This window comes from Lissotriton vulgaris, chromosome 2_1, assembly GCF_964263255.1.
Source record: "Lissotriton vulgaris chromosome 2_1, aLisVul1.2, whole genome shotgun sequence".
In the NCBI taxonomy this organism is placed as follows: domain Eukaryota; kingdom Metazoa; phylum Chordata; class Amphibia; order Caudata; family Salamandridae; genus Lissotriton; species Lissotriton vulgaris.
The window spans coordinates 899443570-899462698 of record NC_141687.1 but is presented as its reverse complement, the minus strand read 5'-3'; positions in this window follow the sequence as shown (position 1 = coordinate 899462698).

Sequence of the window (19129 nt, the reverse complement as noted above, 5' to 3'; positions counted from 1 at the left end):
ATCAGGTCCGTGGAATTTTTTGAGCCCAAGACCTGCTGAGGCAGGGAATTGAACCCTGGTCCAAGGCTAGACCTCTGCATCAGGGTCTACCGCTCAAATCATTGAGCCACACTTCTCCACACAGAGGGGCCAATTATGATTGCGGTTTTTCCGCATCCTCGGGGCCGGCGGAAGCCACCGCCGGCCCAGAGGATGCGGAAAAACCGCAGCGGACTGACCAAGGACCCACCGCCACATTAGGATGGCTGGTGGGTCCTGGTTTCCGTCCGCAGCTTTTCCGCCGCGGTCGGCTTACAACCGCGGCGGAAAAGCTCTGATATGGTGACGGTGTCTCTCAGACACCGTCCGCCATATCAGGATGGGCTTTAAAAAGTGCTTTTCCACGGCGGGTTTTCCGCCGTAGAAAAGCATACGGATCTTCACTGCGGGGGCCCGTTGCGGGCCCCCTAGGTGAAGGGGGGGTGGGGGGTGCACATGGGGGGTACCTATGGTACCCCCTGCATTTGCATGCAGAAAGCTGCAGGCACCGCGCGGTGCCTGCCTCTTTCTGCATGCAAATGAAATGCGTGCATTTTTAACATTGCCGCAGGTGCAGCTTGAAGCTGCACCCGCTGCAATGTTAAAAATAGAGGATGTGACCGCCAGGGTGGCGGTCACATCCTAATTGCACAGGAGGGAACTCCGCATGCCATGCGGAGGTTCCCTCCTGCTCTGGGGTCGCGGACGGACGCAAGTCCATCCGCGATCCTAATCGACCCCTAAGTGTGCACATTCAGGCAACACAAATAAAATAAGCAGGAAATAGGTGAGACTTGTAATCTAGTTAATGGACTGCAAGTCATCATCATGACAAATGCTTCTCACTAATGTATCCATGCATCAGCTAAATATTTTGGGTAGAAAATCTAACTTGGTGTCCCTTCAGGGCTGATGTGACCCCCATGGGAGAAATGTAAATGAAGGCAAAAATTAAATACATTAATTCAATAACTGCTGATTTTCCTCCCTGGCCTATGGAACGCCTGTGGGAGGTAGGACGGCTCAAGCAAAAATTGAATACATTAATCAAAAAGAACTATGTACTATGGACTATTTCAATCAGTCATAAGCACATATAAATATATCAGGAAAACATTACTCCTTGGAAATGGAATACAATTATGAATAGTGTAGATTTTTCACAGTCTGATGGGCAGAACATCTGGATTTTATTAAAGACACTGAGGCTAAGATTATGCAATCTCCTTTAATTGCCCGCTCACAGCAGCAACAATGGAAAGAATTTACAACTTTTAAAACATTCCACTCATGTATATAGCACAGCAACAAGCAGCCATCTTCCTTCTTCCTGCACTGTGAACAAGATAAACTCAAATGTCCAACTATATTTCGAAATTGAATGCTTCTTGAAGGACATGTCATAAATAAGAATCCAATCCTTATTAGTCTGAAAGAATGTATAAAGACATGAGGTAAATTTACCCAGGTCGGTATATGCGGTGGGATAATCTTAGCCTACGTGTCTTAAATAAAATCCAGATTTTCTGCCCATCAGGCTGTGAAAAATCTGCATTTTATGGCATGACACAGAGGCTAATGTTATGCAATTTCAAAGTGCATTCAAAACATTATCAAATGCATTGGACATTGATTTAAAGTAACAGCTTCCAACCAATCTGAAGTCAAGTCAAAATAAAGTTTATTTAAACTATTTGGTCTTTAAACCACAGCACATACATTATAATTTAAAAAGTCTAATACATTACAAAATCATTTTTGTAAACAATAAAATCAATATTTCCTTAAAACTTCGTTCCCACAAATTTTAAAACTACAGATTTCGTTTTAGGTTGCGAGCACCAGGCTTCTCTTAGGTCTCAATTGGGCCAGGGTACCTATAAACCCCCTGCATAAATTTCCCAATGGCTATTGCAACGTCTAAATGTTCCATGTCAGCGAGTAGCTCCCATGCTTGTGAACGCACCCTAACATCAAACTTTAAAAAAAATCAGGGGAAGAAATAATTTACGTAACTGTAAAAAACTTCGACAATCCAATAAAATGTGTAAAATATTACATTTCATCCCTATATTACACATACATTTGCCATCATGTTGCCTAAGGGTAGAATTTATTACACTGTTTATTATAGCTGGGTTAATACCGATTCTAATTCTTAGTACATTTATTCTTAGCCAACAATTCGGTAATGTGTCTAAGTAAGGATAACTTATATCTTTCTCCCAGCTATTTCGCGTAAATGCTACAGAGTCTTTCTTACTCAAATACTCTATGTCAGAAGCTCGCGCCAGTACTTTACCCTGCATTTTTAGTGCACTCTTTGTTACATTGATTTGCAGTGTCTTTTGGTCTATTGCCACATTCAGGAACTCACAAATGGTCTGAAGTTTATATCTTGTGGCTTTAGCCCATTTTCGCTCACTGGACTGAATCTCTTTCATACACCACTAAGACACCTTAGCAACCTCCCCTAGACCCAAACGATGGCAAAATCTGAGTAAACATAATTGCACCTGAATGTTCCACGCTGTCAGGCCTAGTTCCTGTCTAACTGCCTGGATCATTGCCGAGCTAGGGAGAGACAGTAGAGATTTTAAGCATTTCCCTTCCTCTTTATCCCAGGAACTTTTACCATCAATACATACGATTTCAGAACCATATTGGAGTTGCGGAGGGATCATTGCTCTGTAGGCCATCAAAAGAGTTTTAATTGACATATCACCATAACTGTGATTAAATCTTTTCAGCCCACATACCGCTAAGTGTGCCTTAACTTTTTGTGCCTCCAAGTGCTTGCTCCACTTCAATGAACTCGTAAACCTTATCCCCAGATATTTATATTCATTTACGATATCTAGTTTTGTTTGGCCCAGGTACCAGCTAAACTTCAGATTTCTCTTCCCAAAACACAGAATTTTTGATTTGTCCATGTTTACCGTAAGTCGTTTAGTCATACAATATTCCCTGAATATATTCAGCTTCCTTTGTAAGTCCACCTCGGTTTGGTCCAATATGACCAAGTCGTCGGCATACAGCAAACAGGACAAATGCCTTCCATTTACCTTGAGGCTTGCGCCTCTGGCAGATCCCAAAATATGGGGCAGATCTGCTAAGAATATTGCTAAAAGAAGCGGGGCCAAAACACAGCCTTGCCTAAATCCGTTGTTTATGGCTATTACAGGTGTTAGTCCACCAGAAGTGTCTTTAATTACCTGCGCCCAATTTTGGCTGTGCAGCGCCTGAATTACGCACATAGGATCTGCAGGAACCTCATAATTTCTCAGGGTCTCCCACAAACACTCCCTATCCACCAGATCAAATGCTGCGCGAAAGTCCATGAAGCAGCAATGTAGCTTACTCTGCTGCTCCATGGACTTCCGCGCCACAGCCCACAGGGCGAAGCAGTGATCAACAGTGGAATGTCCTTCTTTGAAGCCTCCCTGCTCTATTGGAACTATCCACCGCTGCTCCACCCACTCCTTTAGTCTGCCAAGGATTATTCGTGAGAATACCTTTTCTCTAATGTCCAGTAGATTAATTAGTCTGTAATTCCTTGGATCCTTCCTTTCTCCCTTTTTATATACAGGCCTGATTATAGCCCCTCGCCAAGACTTAGGGATACAACCTGTATTTAAGATGGCCACAAACATATGTGATAAAAAACCTGCCCACCAATCTATTTGAGTTTTAATTAGAATGGCGGGAAGATTATCGGGGCCTGCTGCACGTGATAAATTTAACATCTTAATTGTTTCTTTTACTTTCTCTACATTGAAAGCAGGTTTTAGTACTGCTACACATGCTGTCCAACTTGATTTTTCCTCACTTATTACAGGGATCCTACTGGCTTTATATGTCACCTAAATAATTTACCGATGCCACATCTTCCACGACACAGCTCATATTATCCAAGGTCCTCCCAGCGGCCTCCTGTATCAACCTCCAGAACCATTTTTTATTTTTATTTTCAATTGACTCTAGAAGGTTTGCCCAACATTTTTCTTTAAAAATCCCTTTCTGCTTCCTTACTAGTGATTTATATTCTTTTTTCAATTTAAGAAGGATCTCTAAGTTCCCATAATCATAGCTTACCCTCTGCCGTCGCTCTATTCTCCGAATGACCCTTTTTTAATTCTGACATGCTAGGTTAAACCACCTGGGCCTTCTAATGTTATAAAGGGGCTTTACCTTGACCTGTTTCTTATCATTTAAGTACACTCTTAGGCATTGCACTGCCTGACCTATTTTCTCCACGTACCATGCTGCCTGGTGACCTTCTACGCTATCCATCATTAGATTTTGTTGAAAGCTCAATAATTTCTCAACGTATTCTTCCGTTAGTTTTGTGGTCAGGCGCTTTGGATATTCCATGTTTTGGGCAATCACTCTTTCACATGGCCATGCTGGCCCCCTTAAGAATTCACAGTACACCAGATTATGTTCACTGTCCCTGCGCTTGATTACCCGGAACTTTTTCACTATACCGTAGTTCCAGGCCTGGATAAAGATATAATCTATGGGGCAATGTTGGTTGCCTACACTAAAAGTCTGTGTAGCGGGCCGGTCTGGGTCCATCCTACCATTAAGACAAATTGTGCCCCTAGACCCCAGAAACTTCCCGAATGCACCCTTCTGAATAGTGGATAAACACATTGGAAATGTTGCTATCCCTATATTATAGGAGCTCAAAATTTCCTCAATCCAGTAATCCAATATTCCATAGTTTAATTTATGTTGAAGTCGCCCATTATCACCATTGTGTCCTTTCCATACATTTAATTTAATTTAAATATATCCTTTTTAAAGAGCCCCATTTCTGAATTGCATTCTTTTTGAGAACCCCATTGGGGCTGTACATTTATAAGAATCAAATGGTCACCGTTTCCCTCAATACAAGGGTAAGATGCCTTACAAACCAGCAACCATTTACACAGTGTGCTGATTTGCTCAACCTCTTTCACTAACCTGGTTGAGGTAAGAGTCATTATTCCACCTGATGGGAGTCCAAAGTTTCTTATCTTCCTAGCTGGTTTGTGAAATTGAACAAACCCTTCGACTACTGGGGTGTTACCGCATAGCCATGTCTCCTGCAAGCAGATGATGTCAGCATACTTTGCCACGTGGTTTAAATTAACCACCTTCATTTGGCCTCCCAACCCATTTATAATCCATAAAACTAATCTCAGGCTATGCGGCAACTCAGTGTCCTAATCTATTTCACTGAGTCCCCCTGGCTCGTTCAGTCCCCATGAGCTTGAACTTAGGGTAATATTATTCGGACCCCAACTGCCCCAATCTTTATAGGCCTCCAAATTCCCCACTGCTATAGTGATGTTTTAAAAAGCACTTACCTCCCCTGTGAGTTGGCTGGCTGACTGGCGTTTCTTCAGAGCCTGTTAATTATTACTATGTAAAATTCAAGACTTGTCAAGCCTTGGCTCGAGCCTGCCTGGGCCTCACTAGTCCCCCTAAGACAGGCGTCTTCCCAGGTGAGAACACTACCTCTTTGGGTTTCACAGGGCTTCACCGTTGTTGCACCCCAAGAGCCTCACCTGGCCCTAAGAACGGGGCCGCAGGGGCAGGGGCTCACAGCTATGTGCTGGACTTTCCTCTCTGCTTTGGTACCAGCAAAGTCTCATGTAGCTCCACTGTTCGTTCCTCGCACGTTGCACTCTTCACGCACTTTATTTCTGCACTCCTGGTGAGCTTCGGCGTACTACAGTTACAGCGATTTAGCAGGCAAACGGAGAGCACTCATCCTCAGTGCTTTCCGCTGACTCCCAACCTCTCGCTCCCTCTGCGTTGAGCGTTGTGCGTCGTCACTCTGTTGATGCTCAACTACGTCTGTCGTCAGTCACAACCTCGCAGCCTCACTGGAGAAACCAATCTGCCACTTTCAAAATGTCTTGCAATCCACCTCCAAAATTAAAGCTATAGAGGCTGATGCACTCATGAATAAGTGAGCTCCAAATTTAGAGGCACCCACGGCAGCTTCTTTCATCACGTTTTTTACCCATCTTGCTAAGGTGAGGGGAGAAAAAAGCTCTATGAGGTCATTAGCGAGAAATTAGCAATTGTGTGACACCATTCCTCACACTTTCAGTTCTTTTTTTCTTATACTTTTAAACATTTAACAACACACAGTCTTGGGTTTCCTTGGAAGTAAGGGTAGAATATAGGTGATGATAGAGTCTTCGTCCTTCTTTTAATATAGAAACAGACCCCTTCGGGTTGGTATGCTTTACTAGTAACATCTAAAGTCCTTACATCTGAGGTGAGTCTAAAGGATACCAGACATAGTTGAATTGTCAGTTTGCAGGGAAAGGTGTTTAAGCGACAAAAAGGGATTATCATGCCAGTTTTCAAGCACTTGTAAAACCACTTTAATATCCCATAATCAGGTCTATTTTGCTGAGTGTGGTTTTAGGACTATCAAACAGTGTCCAGCTGAGATGGCTGACCTATAGACATTTACTGTTCTGTAGGACAAACCTGATCCAAACAACTATGTGAAGTACCTAATTATGTGTACTAGATTAGTTGAAACGGTATTGAAACCCCAGTGAAGACACCAACTAACCCATTTGTTCCAGGCCAGTCGATATGCCTTCCTTGTCCCAGATGCCCACAACTCTGATATGAGTCTGAAAGCATCTGCTGAAAGCCCAGGGATTTCCTCTGTCTCCTGAAATCCTCCATGCCATCAGTGTGAGCGAGCCCTCTTCCATTAGACGGTGAGGTTCTCCCTCTGGGCCTAGGATTATGGTCTTGATATTCGGTATTAGTAATGTGAAGTCTATTGTCATTTCTAACATTATCTTGTGAATTCCATAGTGGGGTTATCACTACTACGATTTCCCTGTATCTGCGTGTTTGCAGTAGAACTCTTGGTAGCATGGCAAACGGCAGAAAGGCATATAGTGTTGGGCCTTTCCAATTCTGCAGGAAAGCATCTACCCCTGAGGCTTGGGGGTCTGGTTTCCAGCTGAAAAAGTGTGTTAGCTGTGTGTTGAATCTGTCTGCAATGAGACCCATCCCGAATTTCTGTTGGATACTAAGAGAGATCATTCTGTTCAGTCTCCAGTTGCTGAAGTCACTGAAGTTCCGAGAGAACCAATCCACTACACCATTGCCTAGTCCAGGAATGTGTTCTGCTATAACCAAGCTCCCCTTGTCCAGACAATAGTCCCAAATGTTATTTGCTAAATATGCCAGACCCTTGAAATGTGGACCCCCGATCTTGCTGGCATACCTCACTGCTGATACATTGTCTATGCGTAGTATTACACAGAATTTCATCATTCCCTGTGTAAAGCGCCGTACTGCAAAGGAACCTGCCAACAATTATAAGCAATTAAAGTGTAACTCCCTCTCCTGGGTTGACTAGCGACCCCCGGAGGAAGAGTTTCCACATCTCGCTTCCTATCCTTCCAAACTTGCATCTGATTCTATTATCAGTTCGGGTTCCTCCACAAAAATTGCCCTCCTGTTCCATGCTTCAGCATTCATCAGCCACAATAGTAGTTCTTCCCTTGATTCGAGATCCAGGAACAGCATTTGTGAATATGAAGGCTTTTTTCACAAGCTCATTCTTTTGAGACTCTGGAGGACTCGATAATATAGAGGTCCGAGAAATATTGCCTGAATCGTTGAGGATGGGGGACCTAAAATCCTTGCTAGCGTTTTCAATAATATCTCTTTTTCTTATAATAACTTTCTCAGTTCCTTGCGTAGTTTTTTTTAGCTATTCCCTTGGTAGGTGCAGTTCTGTTTGAACTGTGCCTACAACAAACCCCAGAAACTGAGTGTTTTTTGCTGGAGTTAAGCATGATTTCTTTTTTAAAATTATGAAGCCTGATTTTTCTAGAAGCTGAATTGTCAAGTCTGTGTGTTGTGTTATGAGATTCTTGCATTGCCCCATTATTAGGATTTCGTCCAGGTAGATCATTCGAATTTCGCCTCCTGTGTTCAGCCAGCCAGAGACCAAGAGTGTAATGCTTGAACCGCGTATGGCAGAAGGGAGGGCAGCGACCTAGTTTTGAAGCTTTGCAGCCTTTGGTGCGAGTGCGGATCTCTCTGTGTATGGCAATTCCTTTGGGGGCAACTCGTGTGTTTTGTATTTAGCGGCTGGTCCGGCCATGGAAAAGCCCCACCGCTTGTTAAGGCGGGTCTGGAGAGCTCAGGACTAGAGCGCTCGTGTGAACGGAGGGTGCCTGCACCAAAGTGCAGTACGTGCAAGCGGAAGACAGTTTGGCATGGCCTCACACCTGATGGGTATGACATTTTTTCATGAACGGAGGCAGCGGAACCCACTGGGGGAGTGAACTTTTGAGCCTGTTTAATATATTATGGACTGAAGTTACCAGCATGCTACGGCGCCCACTGGGGTGGCACTTAACATTTAAATAAATTAGTTCTTCGAATTCCGCCTCCTGTGTTCAGCCAGCCATTGACCAAGAGCGTAATGCTTGAAACGCATAAGGCAGAAGGTAGGGCAGCTACCTGGTTTTGAAGCTTTGCAGCCTTTGGTGCGAGTTCAGATCTCTCTGTGTGTGGCAATTCCTTTGGGGGTCACTCGTGTGTTTTGTATTTAGTGGGTGGTCCAGCCACGGAAAAGCCCCACCGCTTGTTAAGGCGGGTCTGGAGTGCTCAGGACTAGAGCGCTCGTGTGAACGGAGGGTGCCAGCACCAAAGTGCCATACATACAAGCGGATGACAGTTTGGCATGGCCTCACACCGGATGAGTATGACATTTTTCATGAAGGGAGGCAGCGGAACCTACTGGGGGAGTGAACTTTTGAGCCTGTGTAGTATATTATGGAATGGACTGCAATTACCAGCATGCTACGGCGCCCACTGGGGCGGGGCTTAACATTTAAATACATTTGTTCTTCGAATTCTGTCTCCTGTGTTCAGCCAGCCAGTGACCAAGAGCGTAATGCTTGAAACGCGTATGGCAGAAGGGAGGGCAGCTACTTGGTTTTGAAGCTTTGCAGCCTTTGGTGCAAGTGCGGATCTCTCCGTGTGTGGCAATTCCTTTGGGGCAACTCGTGTGATATATATATATATATATATATATATATATATATATATATATATATATATATATATATATATATATATATATATTCACAATCCTGAGGTGCCAGCAACCGCGCTCACACACAAATCAGGTACAGACCACAACAAGGGATTTTAAAGGTGAATAGAGTGCTTTATTCCATCGATGGAGACGGCAACATGACGCGTATAACTCCTGGCCTTGATAGTCCCAAAGATGTGCAAACTATAACCCCTACAAATTTTGTAATCCCACACCAGTCCCTACTCCAATACCCTTGCCTTCTAGTAATAACACAACAAAGAAATACAAATAGTGATGTCTGCCGTCTTGCAAAAACAACCTTTTTTTATTGGCTTGGTCTTACATGATGTTTCTCAAAAAATAAAAGTTCCAAAAGTGCGAATCCAGCAGGGATTGTAGACTAAAAGAAAGTGATAATACTTAGCTCAAAAATCCAAAATGATCAAGGGTGAAAAAAATGATAGTGAGGAGTCTTCAAGACAGGCGGAGGATGTTGTTACTAAGGGGTTGATTCCGATTCAGGTCGGAAATCGGCCCGATTGACTCGTACCAGGAACGGAGTCCGACAGACACCATACGACCCGTGCAGTACGATGTAAAGCCCATGAACTACAACCGAGCCGTACGGAAACCGAGCCGTATGACCGAGCCGTACATAAATCAGCAATTTGGCCGGAATTTGGACACGACCCACACCGACCGACACGAACCAGGAATGAGTCCGTCCGATACATACCCGTGACGTCCGACACGCACAGTACGATGCAATACTTATGAAACCCGACCGATTCGCACGGAGCCCAAGCCGCACGACCGACACAGAAAGCGTACTTGAAGCAAGAGAGACCACCGCGACCGACCTGCATGCAACACACAACAAAATCAGCGTGAAAGACATGGAGCAGCCCGCACAAGCCAACATGAGCATCCAACTTGGTCAGAAGAACGTCCTCAACATGCCCACAAAAAACAATGGGAAAACCACAAAAAAAGGACCAAACAATCAATGACAAAGTCAATAAACAAAAGACAAAAAAACAAAACACAAAGACACACCCTCAACTCCACCTAAATAAAGGCAAAAATACACTACCATGATCCTTTACAAATACAACAGAGCAGCCAGCACAGAACAACTTGACACACCAACCACAGACATACACAACTCACCCATCACACCATCTGCACCCCTCCAAAGGCTCTCACACATACACCTACCAAAACAGACAACTTGCACCAAACCAACCACCCACCCACCCACATCGCTCCTCACCACCACCCATCACCACGCCCCCTAAGAAGAATCCACAGTTCACAGACACTGAGCTAGAAATATTGGTAGATGAGATCCTCAGAGTGGAGCCACATTTGTTTGGAACATTGGTCACAGAAAACCAAGATGTAGGAGAGGATCGTGGACAAGGTGAATGCACAAGCACCAGTGCTTCGCACAAGGACCTACATCCAGAACAGGTGGTATGACGTGCGCAGGAGTATTAAGAAGCTCCTCCAGAAGGAACATGCCTTGAGTCAGCGCACTGGCGGTGGCCCTCCAGCCAAACCAGTCTACTTCAGGTCCTGGGAGGGGAAGGCACAGTAAAAAAAAGTCAATCAGCCCAAGAAGTGTATGCTAGTCAGACAAACACAATAATGGCCACATCAAAGTGATTTGTAAGTGTGTCATGACATGTACATAACTAGCAACAAATAGAGCAAGTCTTTGGCACTAATCAAAGTAAACACTGTCAGACATTCTTGCCACCACAACCACTATCTCACAGTGAAGCTGACTGACAGGAAGGAATAGTTGGCATGAGGGTGAAGTGAGTGTATACAAAAGCATGATGGGGTTGATGTCACAGATAATGCCCCCCTCCCAATTGGACCATCAACACCTATCTGAAGAATGCTCACCTCAGAGGGAGTGGAAATGGCCTGGAAAGTACTCTGGACTGGGCACTGTTTTGGGAAGCACAGGGCCCTGCTGGGAACTGAGCACCACCAAACACCAGAACTCCACCGTCAGCCATCTTGTCGGCACAGGCACACATCCTCACAGGGAGGAAGAGTCAGAAGGAGGGAAGTGAGGGCATGCTAGGAAGGGGGGTGTAGTCCAGAGCATGCTGGGAGTTGCAGTCACTCACAATCCTCAGCCACCTACATGGCCCAGCAAGCCCACACTGCACCATTCTCACCTCAGAGGGGGTGGAAAAGGACTGGCAAGACCTCTGGGACTAGGCTCTGTTGTGGGGAGCACAAGGCCCTGCTTGAATTGACCACCACCAAACACCAGAACTCCAATCTCAGCCATATTATCAGCACAGGCATACACCCTAACAGGGAAGCAGAGTCAGAAGGAGTGAAGTGAGGGCATTCTGGAAAGGGGGGTGTAGTCCAGAGCATGCTGGGAGTTGCAGTCACTCACAATCATCAGCCACCTACATGGCCCAGCAAGCTAACACTGCACCATGCTCACCTCAGAGGGGTTGGAAAAGGACTGGCAAGACCTCTGGGACTGGGTTCTGTTTGGGGAGCACAAGGCCCTGCTGGGAATTGACCAACACCAAACATCAGAACTCCACTGTCAGCCATCTTGTCAGCACAGGCACACACCCTCAAAGGGAAGCAGAGTCAGAAGGAGGGAAGAGAGGGCATGTTGGGAAGAGGGGTGTAGTCCAGAGCATGCTGGGAGCTACAATCATTTACAATACCCACCCACCCACATGGCCCAGCAAGTTCACACTGAACCATGCTCGCCTCAGAGGGGGGGTGGTGTCGAAGGACTGACAAGAACTCTGTGACTGGGCACTGTTGTGGGGAGCTCAAAGCTCCACTGACAATTGGCCACCAACAAACCCCAGGACTGCACTGTCAGCCATCTTGTCAGCACAGTCACACGCCCTCACAGGGAAGCAGAGTTAAATGTAAACAGGGATTACACTCCTGTGTTAGCCACCTGATGGCCCTTGAGTACCAATGACCATGTACATTCAAATCCATACATGAACTGGGTATGCACACACATCAACATGCAAATTGAAAGGCTTCATGTTGGCTAGACAATGTGCTACAACAATATCAATCTCTGTCTGTGACGACTGAAGACAATGCACTGTCCACGCAGGCATCCTGACGTTCCATTGCAAATGTCATGTATATGAACCATTGTTACAGAAATCAGGGAGGGGTGAATGGTACACTCGTCCTGTTCAACCTGGGTCATTACGTATTGTGTTGCCTCCATTGAAAATATCACATACGTACAGATGCGTAGTGCGGGATATCATGCTTTTCCGCATCATTGTACTGTAGCAGAGGTATACAGACAAAATATTGAATCAAAAATATAGAATAGCACTAAAATCGAAGTCAAAATATAGAATGGACAAAATATTGAATGGACAGAATATAGTCGACAAAAATATCGAATTTAAGGTAAGTAATTTAATATCGATTTTCATTAATGTTGAAAGTCAAAATATCGAAGTATGTAATAAAGGTATTAAATACATTGAATTTTAACTAATATCACATTTTTTAAAGTGTTTAGTATGTTAGTATATGTGTGTAAAGTGTATATTTATTTTATAATTTATTTTAAGTAATTAATTTTATGTTATTTAATTTTTGCTGAATTTAATTCTGTAGCAGGTTGTGGGTATATAGGGGAATAGGGTGGGAAGTAATTTAATTATAATTAACTAAATATTTAACTGTATTTATTGGTATTTATTTTGAATTAATTGTTAATTAATTTTTAATTGGTAATTAATACAGTTTTAATTGGCAATTAATTTTACTCAATTGATTAATTGATAATTATGTTAATTGTATTCATTTATGTTCCGTAGCGGGTTGTGGGTTCATAGGGGAATAGGGTAGGTAGTAATTTAATTATAAATAATTAAATATTTTAATGTATTTATTGGTACTTATCTTGAATTAATTGTTAATTAATTTGTAATTGGTAATTAATTACATTTTAATTGGTAATTCATTTTTATTTATTGATTAATTGATAATTATGTTAAATTTATAAATGTATTTCCTGTAGCAGGTTGTGGGTTTATAGGGAAATAGGGTGGGAAGTAATTTAATTGTAATTAATTAAATATTTGAATTTCTTTATTGGTATTTATTTTGAATTAATTGTTAATTAATTTTCAATTGCTAATTAATTAATGGTTAATGTTTAATTCATTTGTATTAATAGGTAATTAATTTTAATAAATACTTTTTATTTGTATTTTTTATTGATTAATTATTATAATATATTAAATTGGTAATTACTTTTAATTAATTTTTTATTGGTATTCTTATTTAATTTATTTGTATTAATATATGAAGTATTTACTTTCCCTACTGTTGCACGCACTGGAGTGGGAATATAGTTTTTACCCCTACGCTATCCAATGCTTTCCCTACTGTTGCACTCTCTGGAGTGGGAATAGTAATTTTTACCCCTACACTATACTACGCTTTCCCTACTGTTGCACTCTTTGGAATGGGAATAGTAATCTTTACCCCTACACTATTCAACGCTTTCCCTACTGTTGCACTCACTGGAGTGGGAATAGTAATTTTTACCCCTACGCTATCCAACGCTTTCCGTACTGTTGCACTCTCTGGAGTGGGAATAGTAATTTTTACCCCTACGCTATCCAACGCTTTCCGTACTGTTGCACTCTCTGGAGTGGGAATAGTAATTTTTACCCCTACGCTATCCAACGCTTTCCCTACTGTTGCACTCACTGGAGTGGGAATAGGAATTTTTACCCCTACGCTATCCAACGCTTTCCCTACTGTTGTACTCACTGGAGTGGTAATAGTAAATTCTACCCTCTTGCTATCCTACGGTAAAAATAGTGTATATATTTTTATTAATATTATGTTAATATATATATGTTTTGAAAATTAAAATTAATTTTAAAACTTAAATTAATTATTTTATAATTTTAAGGTTATTTAAGTATTTGTAAGTATATTTTAGTTAATTATTTTTAATATTTCATTATTTTAAATTATTTTTAAGACATTTAAAAAAAATCAATATTTTGACTAACTATATTTTTTTAAACTATATTTTTGATTCGATATTTTTGTATTTATCTGTTCGTAGATAGGAATTCAATATTTTTGTATTCGATATTTTATCCTCGATATTTGTGTAATTCTATATTAGTGTAATCGATATTATGTCAGTGAGCCATAGCAGCATCATCATTAGCACACATTTATGCAAATATGCTGTACCTCCACCTGGAGGTGAACAGGCTGATTTCCCAGTAGTGTCCAGAGCATTAAACTGAGAGTGTGTGTCTGTGCTCAAGTTCTGTGAGTCAAAATAACTCACAGCACCCAAAGGCAAAGGAAAAATGGTGGACAATGTGATGTATGAAGTTACAAACAAAGGTGTTGCGTGTGTGGATCCAGCTATTGATCCACCGCACCAGTGTCGTTCACTGTTGGTCAACATGTTGCAGGCCCATTTTTTTTATTTATTTATTTTAGCGATTTCTACAGCGCCTGGTGACCCAAGGGTATCCCCGCGCTATGTAACTTGAACCTATTGAGACGGGAGGTAGTCGAAGGGTGTTACTTGGGAAACAAATGGGTCTTAAGTTTTTTGCGGAACGCAAGGAAATTGGATTCCAATCTGAGGGCCAGGGGGAGTGCGTTCCAGCCTTTGGCCGCCTGAACTGAGAATTGACGGCCTCCCGTGCGGACTTTTTTGAATCTGGGAATGTGGACTCGATTCTCATTTTGCGATCGTAGCACTCTGGTTGCTGTATAGGGTGTAATCATGTTGCTGAGGATCGCTGGGCCGGGACCGTTGTAGAGCTTGTGTGTGATACACATTGCTTTAAAGTGCACCCTTTGGCGAACAGGGAGCCAGTGCAGGGTTTTAAGGGCTGGCTTGGCAGATGTTCTGGAGGGGGTGTTGGTGATCATACGTGCTGCCGCGTTCTGTGTCCGCTGGAGTTTCGAGATGGTAGCCTCGGGGGCTCCCAGATAGACTAGATTGCTGTAGTCTAAGCGGGACAGCACTAGGCCCTGGATAAGGAGCTTTCTGGACATAGGAGGGAGTAGGGGCAGGATTTTACGAGTCTTACGCATGAGCCCAAAACATGTGCCCGAGGTTTTGGTAGCCTGGGTCTTCATCGTGAGTTGTGGCTCTAGCCACACCCCGAGTGTTTTGATTTCAGATTTGGGGGGGGGGATTTCACCGAACACATCGGGCCATATCGTGGGGGGGATAGTTGTCCATTGCTTACCGAGTAACATTACCTCTGTCTTTGTACCATTCAATTTCAAAGATGATTCGTTCATCCAGTTGTGGATGTTTATGAGGCAGTTAGTCAGGTTTTCAGGATGGTCAATCAGCTGGGACAGGGAGACGACTAATTGGGTGTCATCGGCGTAACTCACCATTTTGATGTTAAATGGTGTTACCACGTCCTCGAGGGGGGCCATATAGACATTAAAAAGCGTGGGGCTTAGGGAAGAGCCCTGGGGGACGCCGCTAGTGAGTGGGAGGGTGGATGAGTGGTGACTGTCATCCCAGACTTGAAAGGTGCGTCCTGTAAGATAGGATTCGATCCATCCGATAGCTGTCCCGGTAAGTCCTGCTTTCGCCAGTCTGCTCAGAAGGACATGGTGGTTGACCGTATCGAAGGCTGCACTTAGATCCAGGAGGATCACTGCCACTGATCCTCCTGAATCTAGTAAGCCCCTTGCCTCTTCAATCACCGCAAGCAGTGCGGTGTCCGTTCCGTGGCCTGGGCGAAATCCGGTCTGGGATTGTCTGAGCAGTTTGTTTGTTTCAAGGAACTGAGATAATTGGATATTTACCAATTTCTCAGTGACTTTACTAATGCCAGGGAGTAGGGATATTGGCCTATAGTTGGTCAGGTCTGCTGGATCCAGCTGGGTTTTTTTATGAGTGCTTTGACCACCGCACTCTTCCAGCTGTCGGGGACGATGCCATGGGAGAGCGAACAGTTGTTGAGGTCCGTAATGGTAGGAACTATTACTGGGGCTACTGTCTTAAGGAACCTGATAGGGGCTGGGTCCAAGGGCGATCCACTTTTCATTTTTACAAGGGTTCGCTCAACCTCTGCGGGGGTGACAGGTCGGAAAGTCTTAAGCGAAGGACGACAGATGCTTTCAGACATTTTGGGGACAGGACTGCTTTCCGTAAGGCTGGGAAGGCTGGAGGGAGGGAGGGAGGCCAGGATACGGGTAATTTTCTCGTTGAAAAAAATGGCTAACTCATTACTTCTGTCAACTTTGGGTGTGTTAGAGGAGGAGGTGGTGGGGACCTTGGTCAGCTCTTTGACGATTAAAAAAGATTCTCGGGCTGAATTGGATGCTTCTTGTATACGTGTGGTATAGTAGGAAGCTTTTGCTGATTTGATAGCCTCTTTGTAAATTTTGACCGCAGCCTGGTAATCTTCTTTGTTGGCATGTTGCCAGGTCTTTCTCCAAAGACGTTCGGCCTTTTTGCAGTTTTTGCGGAGTGCTCTTAGCTCTGTGGAGTACCATGGAGCTGAGCCACGTCTGCCGTTTTTATTTTCCCTATTTCTGAGTGGAAGTATAAGGTCTAGGGAGGCGGTAATCCAATCTCTGAATCTTTTGTCTGCTGTATTTGGGTCTTCTGCCTGAGCAGGGATGTTTTTTTCCAGGGTCTGAGTCCATTCGTCCGTGGAGAGTCTGGGCCAGGTCCTATCCTTGCTAAAAGTGGAGGGTGTGCGGTTTTTCTTGGAGGTTACAGGTAATTGGAAGGAGACCATAAAGTGGTCTGTCCAGGGGAGGGGCAAGGCCTCTTTGGCTGACATTGAAGGCGAGTTTGTAAGTACGGGGTCTAAGAGGTGGCCCTTGGTGTGGGTGGCTCCGGAGTTTAGTAACCGGATGTCAAGAGCCGCTAGATCTTGAATCAAATCAAGGGCTACCGAGTTGGCCGGGTCTTCAAGGTGGATGTTCAGGTCTCCAACTATCATGTAGTTAGAGAAGGAGTGGGCTTGGGTTGTAATTAGGTCCAGAAGCGAACAGATGAAGGGACCCGGAGTGCCGGGAGGGCGATAAATGAGGAGTCCTGTAAGGGAGGTGGTTGGGTTGAGTGTGACGGAAAAATGCAGGCTTTCTGCGTCGGTAATCTGGGCGTCGTAGGTTTTGAAGTGGAGGTGTTCTCGATGGATAATGGCTATCCCTCCTCCTCTACCTAGAGGACGGGGTAAGGACTGAATACAATAGCCCTGTGGGGTTGCTAAGACCATGTCGGATTGAGAATGAGGGCCGAGCCACGTTTCCGTGAGGAAAAATATGTCAATTTCATGGTCCTCTATGAGGTCGGCAATCTGAATCGCGTGTTTGGAAAGAGAGCGTCAGTTCAGAGAGGCAAGGTTGAGGGTGGCAGGCTTGCTGGGTCTCGCGGGTAACGTAAGCTGCGTTGGTTTGCATGAGGGGCAGCTAATGAAGGGTCCCTTGGGATTATGGATATAATCACAGGACTGTGGAGGAGGTCTGAGGCTCAAAAGGTCTCTGCGGGAGTACCGTATGATTGAGAGGAGGGAATCAGGCAGGGGTTCTGGCCCTAGGCCCGGTCGTGCGCGGACGGGCGCAGACGGGCTTGCCTTAGGCGCGCCTTCGGCGCGCAAACGGCGCTCCCGCTGCGCTCGTCCGCTGCGCTCGTCCGCTGCGCTGGGGGGGTCGACACATTTGTGCTAGATGTGATGGGCGTGGCCTCGCAGGGGGCGTGGCTCCGCCTTTGGCGCGCTCTCGGTGATGGCGTTTCCCAGAGGGTGGGGGACTGGAATAGCGCGTATCAGCAGCGCTTCCAGCAGGTGAGCAAGAGCGTTTTTGTGCTTTTAAAATCAGCAAGTGATACAAGTTATTTGTGACAGTTTTAAAATCGAACAGTTACAAAAACCTCCGGCTTTCCGCCTCAGAGGGTTCCAAGTGAATGGAGTCGATGCGCTGGTAGAGCGTTTAAGGAGTCGGTCGGTGGGCGTGGCCTCGCAGGGGGCGTGGCTCCGCCTTTGGCGCGCTCTCGGTGATGGCGTTTCCCAGAGGGTGGGGGACTGGAATAGCGCGTATCAGCAGCGCTTCCAGCAGGTGAGCAAGAGCGTTTTTGTGCTTTTAAAATCAGCAAGTGATACAAGTTATTTGTGACAGTTTTAAAATCGAACAGTTACAAAAACCTCCGGCTTTCCGCCTCAGAGGGTTCCAAGTGAATGGAGTCGATGCGCTGGTAGAGCGTTTAAGGAGTCGGTCGGTGGGCGTGGCCTCGCAGGGGGCGTGGCTCCGCCTTTGGCGCGCTCTCGGTGATGGCGTTTCCCAGAGGGTGGGGGACTGGAATAGCGCGTATCAGCAGCACTTCCAGCAGGTGAGCAAGAGCGTTTTTGTGCTTTTAAAATCAGCAAGTGATACAAGTTATTTGTGACAGTTTTAAAATCGAACAGTTACAAAAACCTCCGGCTTTCCGCCTCAGAGGGTTCCAAGTGAATGGAGTCGATGCGCTGGTAGAGCGTTTAAGGAGTCGGTCGGTGGGCGTGGCCTCGCAGGGGGCGTGGCTCCGCCTTTGGCGCGCTCTCGGTGATGGCGTTTCCCAGAGGGTGGGGGACTGGAATAGCGCGTATCAGCAGCGCTTCCAGCAGGTGAGCAAGAGCGTTTTTGTGCTTTTAAAATCAGCAAGTGATACAAGTTATTTGTGACAGTTTTAAAATCGAACAGTTACAAAAGTTACAAAAACCTCCGGCTTTCCGCCTCAGAGGGTTCCAAGGCCCATGTGATCCTAGAGCCTATTTCTCCTCTGGACACTACTGGGAAAGCAGCCAGTCAACCTCCAGATGGAGGCACATCACATTTGCAACAAATGTGACCCTAATAAAATGCAGCTACAGTACACTGAGGCTGAGAATCAAGATGCAGCACCCCATTCCTGTGTACGTATATGAGGGTATTTAGTAATGAATGGAAAAATGTAAATACCATGGTTGCACAGGATGAGTGATCCATTCCCCC